At 30.6% G+C, this 8,721-nt stretch overlaps 1 protein-coding gene across 2 annotated transcripts in view; it reads right to left on the bottom strand.

The window, feature by feature from the left end:
- Nucleotides 1-806: 806 nt before the first annotated feature.
- SF2 (splicing factor 2) overlaps nt 807-8,721 on the bottom strand; it is a 29,254-nt gene continuing 21,339 nt past the window's right edge. The window contains exons 5-6 of one of the 2 annotated variants that reach the window (XR_004758124.2): nt 8,176-8,712; nt 807-6,068 (exon numbers count right to left, since the gene is read on the bottom strand). The gene's annotated coding sequence lies outside the window, so the exon portion shown is untranslated. Of the gene's footprint in view, nt 8,713-8,721 lie in introns of both variants that reach the window. The other variant, XM_035358993.2, reaches the window with a different exon arrangement.

The following is an 8,721-nucleotide window of genomic DNA, read 5'->3' as shown; positions in this document are numbered from 1 at the left end:
TTTTTTTATTCTTATGATGCTCGTAAATTGTGGAATTTTTGTTTTAAAAATAAATGAAATATGTTATTCTTATCTTCTCATAAAGGTTTTTTGCCTTTAGTTAATCTGCATGCAATATCTGTAGAATTAACAAGAAGTAAGGCTAAACCTTATTTCCCCTCCCCATATCAGCTTTGCACTGAAAAATCTGCATCCTTATCTGTTGGTTGAACTGCTTGTTTTTGAACAGTAACCGTAATTTTAATTGTATTTGGTGTTTTATGTTTTTCTTTATCTTTCAATTTTTAATGAGATTATTTTGAGTTTATAGGTATTTTTGCCATGTCACAAAATGAGAACTGAATTAATTGAATGAGAAATATATCTCTCATGAAATTGCAGGAAATGAGTTTAAATAAAATGCAGAAAAAAATACGTATAATTTAATATTCCGCACAAGGAAGTCATGTGGTGTACACATCAGCTTTTGTATAACATGTTTTCACCTTCAATAACTATCATGAACTTTTTAGGGAAAATGAGCCAAAGTTTTAATTTAGGAACCGATTGAATTGTATAATATTCAAGACTGGAAATTAACATTAACATGAGCATGTATATTTTTCATGCAGAAAAAGATACAGCATCTACTGACAGAAATCACAAGTTCTGTTTATTAAATAACTTTAGAATTTTTTATAATGCTTGGTATAAGTCTGTTTATAAATACAAACATACTTTTGCAATGAATGAGCGTAATTGGAATGGGTAAATAGCGTACTGTTTCACGAAACTTCTACTCTAAGTACAAAAAATATTTTTAAATATCTAATTAAAAAAATAACAAAAGTCATTTAAACTTTATTGTGAATTTAATGCATAGTATCACCTATCTGAAATGCTACATATTACATAACAGTAGCCATAAAAAATATTATCTACAATGTGAACTAGTTTATACTAACATTTAGATTTCAGAGTTAATCTATCTAATGGACTAAACTCTAAAACTTAATGATTACCAAGTATTAAATAAAGGAAAATGAATGAAATGTTGTACTCAATAAACAACAAATCTTGGTCAGCTTGGTCTTTCTTGATTCTAAATGCAAGACTTTTCACAGGTGTAACAACTTTCCTTGTTTCTTCAGTCTTCACAAATCTGCCATCAGTTTTGCTACTCATTACTTTAGATATTTCCAAACATTACAAACAATTTTCACTCCCAGAGCAGAATTACTTATATTTTCTTTAACATTTGGCTAAGTCCTTGGAATGTGACAAATAGCTGATTCTGAGCACTTGGAATGATATATGGCAATTTAAGTTCTCAAATTTAGGCAAATAAAAATATGTGTTTAATTTCACAGTTCTGATATCATTAATAGAAAATTTATGACATTTAGGAACTTTTTTGTGGCATTAATAAGAAATAAATATTTTCTTTTAATCATTCAAAAGTCAGGCTTACACATATATTATTTTTCTTTACATAACTTTGATAAACAAATAATAAAGAAGTTTCTTTTATTTTTAAAGTATTCCAAAATGCAGATTCAAAGTTTTTAAAACACTGTAAGGAGATTTCCACATAAACAGAAAAAAAAAAATATCGCAGCAACATTTTTATTTTCCATATGAATAGATAGATGGCAGAAAACATAATGAAAACAATTAGATTAAAAAAAAAAAGTATAAATTGAAAATGCAGCATCAGAAACTAAAAAACTGCCAGAAAATACGCAATACTGTAGTGGCAGTGAAGAAAGTTATCACATCTGATCTCAGTAAAGTGCAAGTAAGCATGACAAGTATAAATAATGGAAGCCTCAGTACATAAAATAGCCGATTTTATGTTAACAAGACAGAACGATATATAATTTATGGCCTACTGTGTAAAAGGAAGCATCTCTTCAAATTAAAGAATACAAAATAATGTGGATAATTACATGTGCAACACAAACAAAGTCAACTAAAACAAAACAAAAAAAAAAAAAAAAAAAAAAAAAAACCACTCTGGATGAACTTGCAAATCCTAACACAATTCACAAGGAGTTCTCACTTAACTGGGTTAGATGGGCCCACAATCTCATGATTATGTTTCAGTCACAGAGTCGGTTACCACAAATCAGTAAAATTCCAGTTCTAAAGCTTGAGCTGGCAGTATGTGCTGTAACTGTGTACTTGCTGATATTGGTTGAGTTACCAACATAAAAATTTGTGAAAATTTGCATCTGCAGGGTTCCTACTGAAATTCAACCTTTAATTTCCCTGACCTAGTTGAATGATTTCTCTGACCAAATGTGATGATATCGTTTATCAAATTAAATATCATAATTGAATAATGTGCAATAATTATAAAATACATTAAATTAATCAAAAACATTTAAAAAATTCTAATCTAGCTTACTCATTACCTTGAAGCATATGTAAGAAAAATATATAAAATAATCATCTAGATCAAATAAATTTAAATAAAAAAAAAAAAAAGCTTGGTAAGGTTTTTAATCACTCGGAAGGGGGGAGCATGCTTATTCTGCAAAGAAATTTAAAATATGAGATCATTTATAATAAACATAATGCTGCAGCATTTTAAAGCACATGGTTACATTAAAAAATTCTTGGATTAGCTCTGTAGCAAACCAACAAGACGCAAAACAGGTCTGCACTTGCAGCTACAGTGACTTTTAGTCTTGATAAAGCAGTGTAGCAAAAGACAACACTATGGGAGTGTCAACAGTTGCTGCAGTAGTATTTCTGTAATTACATGGACATAGTAGTCCACGATTATTACATCATGAACAAAAGCCAATGTGAAATTCTGTGTTAAATGGGCAAATAGGCTACAGAAACACTGACCATGCACTTGCATGTTTATGACAATGAAGCAATGAGTTGTACGTAATGTTTCGAAAGGCACAGGTACTTCAGAAGTGCTGAAACACCCTTTGATGGGCAATCTGGAAGACCTTCCATCAACATCACCCTAAAAAATGAGGAACGAGTTCAGGAACTTGTGCATGCAGGTAATGGAGAATGATCAGTATTAACTACAGGCACTGCAGTGGTTTGAACAGGTCCGTGCAGACAATCCTAACATCAGAAAAGAACATAGGGCATACTGCTATCAAATTTGTCTTTGTGAATTCCTGAGCAGAAAGAATATCACATCATGGATTGCCAAGACATCCACGAGTGCTTACAAAAATGATTTTGAGATCGCATTCCAATAAAAGCCTGTATAAGGTGATTATTTCAAAAGAAATGTTCAAAGTTTTTTAAGTAATATGTTTTTTTATCAACAGAACTAATCCAAGAACCTTTTGATATACCCTTGTAAAACTAATGAGCTAATTAACCAGATTCAGTTAATATGTAATAATATAACAATTATAATGCACAATCACACAATGTAATGACTTCTGAACCATGCTATTTAGTTTTACATGTGGTAATTCTACAAAGGGTGATGATTGAACAGTCACATTTCTAAACAGAAAGGTGAATAGCTCATTAATAGGCATGAAAGCTATTAAGTTGATAAAATCAAAAACATTACAATAACTAATTTGCTTTCAAGATGGGCAATTTTGGTTTAATGATTATTACTTAACCTATTTACTATTCGAGAGAATTAATCAGCATACTTCCCTACTTCGTTGACTTTTTAGAGAAATTTCACTTTCCTTAACCTTTTTTAGAGCTTATATTATTTTTTTTAGAGTGTATATTTCAACCATTTCCCTGGCCTAGTCTGTAATAAGAACACCTATTTACTTTGAGGTGTAGACCAGTTCCTTAATTTTGTGACCAAACGGCAGAGCTGGCAACAGACAAAGACAAATGTATCGATAAAGATTATACCTGAAGTAAACTTTTAAGATAATCATATTCACCACTTTCATTAATTGCCATTTACAAGCTCATATGTTCAAAAACCTCAATACTGCTTCAATGCACAAACTAAGTACTTCGTATCTTCAAATGCAGTTCGCAAAATGAACTACTGGAAATTGAAAATTATGTTTCAGAGTTTAATTATTTTTTAATTAAAGAGTTTTACTTAATTTCAGTATAAAGTTTTAAATTTGGTAATATTAATTACTTTCTAGTATAATTTCATTTAAATAATTATTTATAATTGAACAGAAACTGATTTCAAACTCAAATGTAAACCAATACATAATTATGTTCATGCAAAAGCTTGTATTAGTCTGATTAATAAATCATGACATATAAAGTAATGACTTGCATTTATACCAAATGGTTTCTGATAAAAATCATTTTTAAACATACTTTGTTCTCATACTATACACATTCACTAAAGAAATATAAAAACTGTTATAATACCTAAACTTAAAACTATTCAGAAAATAGGATGAATTTGATGAGTTAAGCACTTCGAAGTTTTTTTTTTTTTTTTTTTTTTTTTTTTTTTTTTTTTTTTTTAACACTGATATTTAACATGAAATTTTGCAAATATGAAAAACTCAAAGTATGATGTTTCTATCATTTATGGATTAACTGTATTACTAAATTAATTATTCATATGCAATCTGCTGAAAATTTATGCATCCTAATTAGAAATACTTGATTAGATTTTAAAGTAAGAAATTACTCATTCAGACTACAGTTTTAGAACAAAAACACACCAGGACAAGGATAAAAGGATTCAGATTTTATTTTCTACTCAAATATCAAGAAAAAACTTAAATATCACATAAAATCTACACCCACCTATGGAATACTTACCTTTTCCAACTACAAGTTAAAAGAGGGAAAAAAGAAATAAATAAACCCTTTAAATTCTAAGGATACATATTTCCCCCCCATCCATGTTTTTAAGCATAATGCATTAATAAAGAGACTTCCACTCATTAAAATTTCAGTCTACAAGGGGGGAAAATGAGTATTGTTTATATATTATAAAGATAAAAAAAAAAAAATGAAATTTTGACCACTAAAGAATTTCAAAAAGCAGACGAAGATTTGAATTGCATGGAAAAAATATTTTGTAATTCCAAATGTATTATACAGCACTATATGGAAAGATAAAAGATTGCAGGAACGGATGTTTTATGCATAAATCTCTCATATGATGACATCACCAAAGTGATAATTTTTTTTTTTTTTTTGCAATCATCCCTCTACCTTGGAAACAACATTAAAATGCATTAGCAATATGCTATTAAGTTCTACTGTATGATAGTCAGAAGCAAGAGCTATGGGATATCTTCTACACATTCTTAGGGGAAAAAGGCATAAGTGGTCTCGAGACCTGCAAGGTCAAGAGCACAACAAAGTTAAACTGTGCACTTCGAGACCAACATAATAATGCAAAACAGTTACATTCAAGCAATATTCTACACTTAACTGAATATAGAAAATATTTTTGCAAAGGAAAAAATTATTTTTTTAAAACATATTTATATTTAATCAGATCTGCAGAGTGTATTGCTCTCTAAAAAGAATGTTTATAGTAACTGTAGTAAAAAAAAAAATAACATGGGATTTTAGAACTAGCTACCAAATTTTATTTCCTTTGAGAACTTTAAAAAATAAATAAATAAATATTGGCAAATAGTTTTAAATCAGCATGGAACAAAAAAATTCTGATGTGTAATTATTATTAAAAAATAAGAATTAACAATGTACTTGGATAAAACTTGCAGGTACACAATGCTATTTTTACCTTTTCATTAGTTTACATCAGGAAGCTTTCATCTAAAAGATTATAAAACCATTTTTTCTTTTTTTTAATTTTCAGTTTGTTTTATGAGAACACATTACCAGCTTAGTTTTGGCAATTTTAAGAAACCAGAAAAATAATGCCAGTACATAATCGAAAAGTAGTATGAACACAAAATATTTAAGAATTTATATAGTTTACATTCCTTTCTCTTTGAGAGGGATGGAAGTCCCAAAACATTTCCTACAATACAGAAAAATACCTGCCCCCTACAAATATATGTTAAATACATATGAATATCCATCCTCCAAGATCCACTCCACGTGTCCAGGAGGAATCCATGCATCCAATCCTTAATATTACTGCTCTGTACATTAGCAAGTGATCCGATGCAGGAAACCTTAGGTAGATAATAGAAAAGAACAATTGATTATGATATTCTTCACTTAAGACATAATAAATTTAATATCATAATCATTCACCATTTAAAACAGGGTGGAAAAGCATTAAAGTGTAATAATTAATAACTGCTTGAAATTATGACTTATTTTTTCTTGGGCAATAATTGGTTAACATACTTTGTATTTCATGTTGTTACTTCTTTCTTAGCAACTAGTGCATAAAAGCTTGACAATTAATAAAGCAAAAGTACATAAAATTGTTTCAGTGGTAATAAATAATGGTAATTCTGAAGCAATACTGTACACTGAAACCTGTTTTTGTGTGATTATATGGTCCCTATTCACCACATAGCAAAAAAAAATTTTTAATTGTGTTGCAAAAACTATTTTTATTCCTACACTTAAACCTGTTTTTATGCAATGAATAGGGACTGCATAATCGCACAAAAACAGATTTGAGTATACATATAAATTTGCTCATTCTGATGTAATATTAAGAGGGGGAGAACCATCATGCTGTTATTTAATACAACTACCATTCACTCAATCTGATTCAAACAAAAATATCATTAACTAGACTGTAAGCAAATGCACATAAAATTATATAGTTTCACTAACTTATCGAAATTCAATATCTGCAATTTCCAAAATGACCACATAATCAAAGAATATGTATTGTTAAGAAGAAAAACTTCACAGCAGCAGAAGTGGCTCCCTTCAAATGAAAAGGGAAGCAACTGTGCATGCGTGAAATATCTGTCACCAAAATGCGCTAAAGCTGAAGTCTAAGTTCGACGGTCACATTTATCAAGAGTTTAAAGCTGTGTGACTCCATCCCCCCCTCCATATTGACAGATATAAAATCAGACATCAAACTGCGATATGGATAATGCAAGTTCAACAGCCAGTGAAAGTAAAACTTCACCTAATTTTCTTATTCATCTTAACGCCTGTTCCTCAATTTCCTGTACACGTTGCGGAGGAGTAAAATCTCGGCCAGGTCCGGTACATCACAGAGGGGGGAATTCTCGCCAACAGATTCTATTGCCAAATCCCTTGCCGAATTTTCCCTTTTCATTCTAGCGGCACAGAAGACAAACTGGTTTACATTACATCTATGGAACCTTTCTTTCTTTACATAGACGTTCTTTGCACATAATGTTAAGTTACTCGAATAAATGTAGATATCGGTGTGTTCATAGCATCATAAAGTACAGTGTATCTATGTGGGTTAAGACATTCAGAGATGGGCCAGAAGATCTCTAAAAGCAGACAGCTGAAAATATGACGACAGATGTTGATGTTAACAATATGGCAGACATAAGATCCAATAAACTAACAAATATAAGATTCAAGACTGAAGAATAAATTAAAAAAAGAAACAACTGTATTGATTTTGATTACAGAACTAGGCACACACACACACATACAAAAGACTTCTGCAAAGTCTATGCTGCTCACTCATTCTTGTGATGAACATTGTAGCTAAGAAAAACAATTAGCATGCTTACTAACTCAATTCAAAATTATTTCTAGCTACAATCAAAATTAAAAACTTTGCTCAAGAAACAGAGACTATAGATAATGAAATGCACAATATGTATTCAACAGCATTCTGGAAATTTAATTCTGTGCCTACTGCCAAAAATGAGGACATCGCTTTTAAGTTAGTGTGGAGATATACCAACTTTGAAAATAACAGTGCACAGTTCCACATACCAGTGCACAGTTTCACACACACACATATATAATATATATTCAACAAGTTTTAGAAATTAAGCTGTCACATCCTGTGCAATCATATACCATTCTTTACCACACACAAAATAAAGAAGCATTACCAAATTTATGAGCACCACAGATTATACAACACAAGCTTTTATGCATCCCACTTGCCAAGAGATGTTAATAAAAGAATAATTATTAAAAGAAAAATGCCTTAGCTCATTTACTCTTATTTATCATGTTAAGTTTCACGAGCACTTTTATTATTTACAGGATGAAGATTAAATTTCAAAAGCCCAAGCACTGAACCAAATTGAAAGGAATTTATAATGTCACAAGCATGCACACTTGTTTCTATGTTTTATTTCTTATTATTCATACCTAATTCCTTTCCACCTTTCCTGGTTCATCCAGAGAAAATTTACGTATGCATCATCCTCACGAGACCATCTCCTGTGACGAAAAATGCTTGTCCCACTTTCCTATCCTGTGATATTTGGAATTACGAATCCTTCCCAGCATGTCTTTATGTATCCATAATCTCCTTAAGCGGAAAAATTCCAACTTGCTCCCATGAGACAGTGATCCAAATTGGGAAGCTAATCCTAAACAGTGCTCCTATCCATGGCATAATCCAATTTGGGAAATGAAATCCAACCGAGTAGCCTAAGCAAAGTTATGAGAGGACACGCCAAAATCCAGGTTTTGCACAGAAGTCCTTCTCCTTTGTAAATTGCTTACATTCCTTTAATCCTTCAATGTTACATTTAAAAATAACCCTAGCGGTTTCCTTAATGATTCCACGCTGCTCTTGCTTAAGGGTCCATTTAAATAATGTCAGCTCCTTTTAATGTCCTTTTAATCCATTTTATTCAAATTTCAATTTCATCAACAGGGTTTTCCACATTTTGATAAAATCTGAGAATA

This window comes from Stegodyphus dumicola, chromosome 6 (genome assembly GCF_044657685.1).
Source record: "Stegodyphus dumicola isolate Sdum_Otavi_A_Nest chromosome 6, ASM4465768v1".
Taxonomy (NCBI): domain Eukaryota; kingdom Metazoa; phylum Arthropoda; class Arachnida; order Araneae; family Eresidae; genus Stegodyphus; species Stegodyphus dumicola.
Note: the sequence above shows the minus strand (reverse complement) of the source record. Positions and strands in the feature narration are given on the sequence as shown.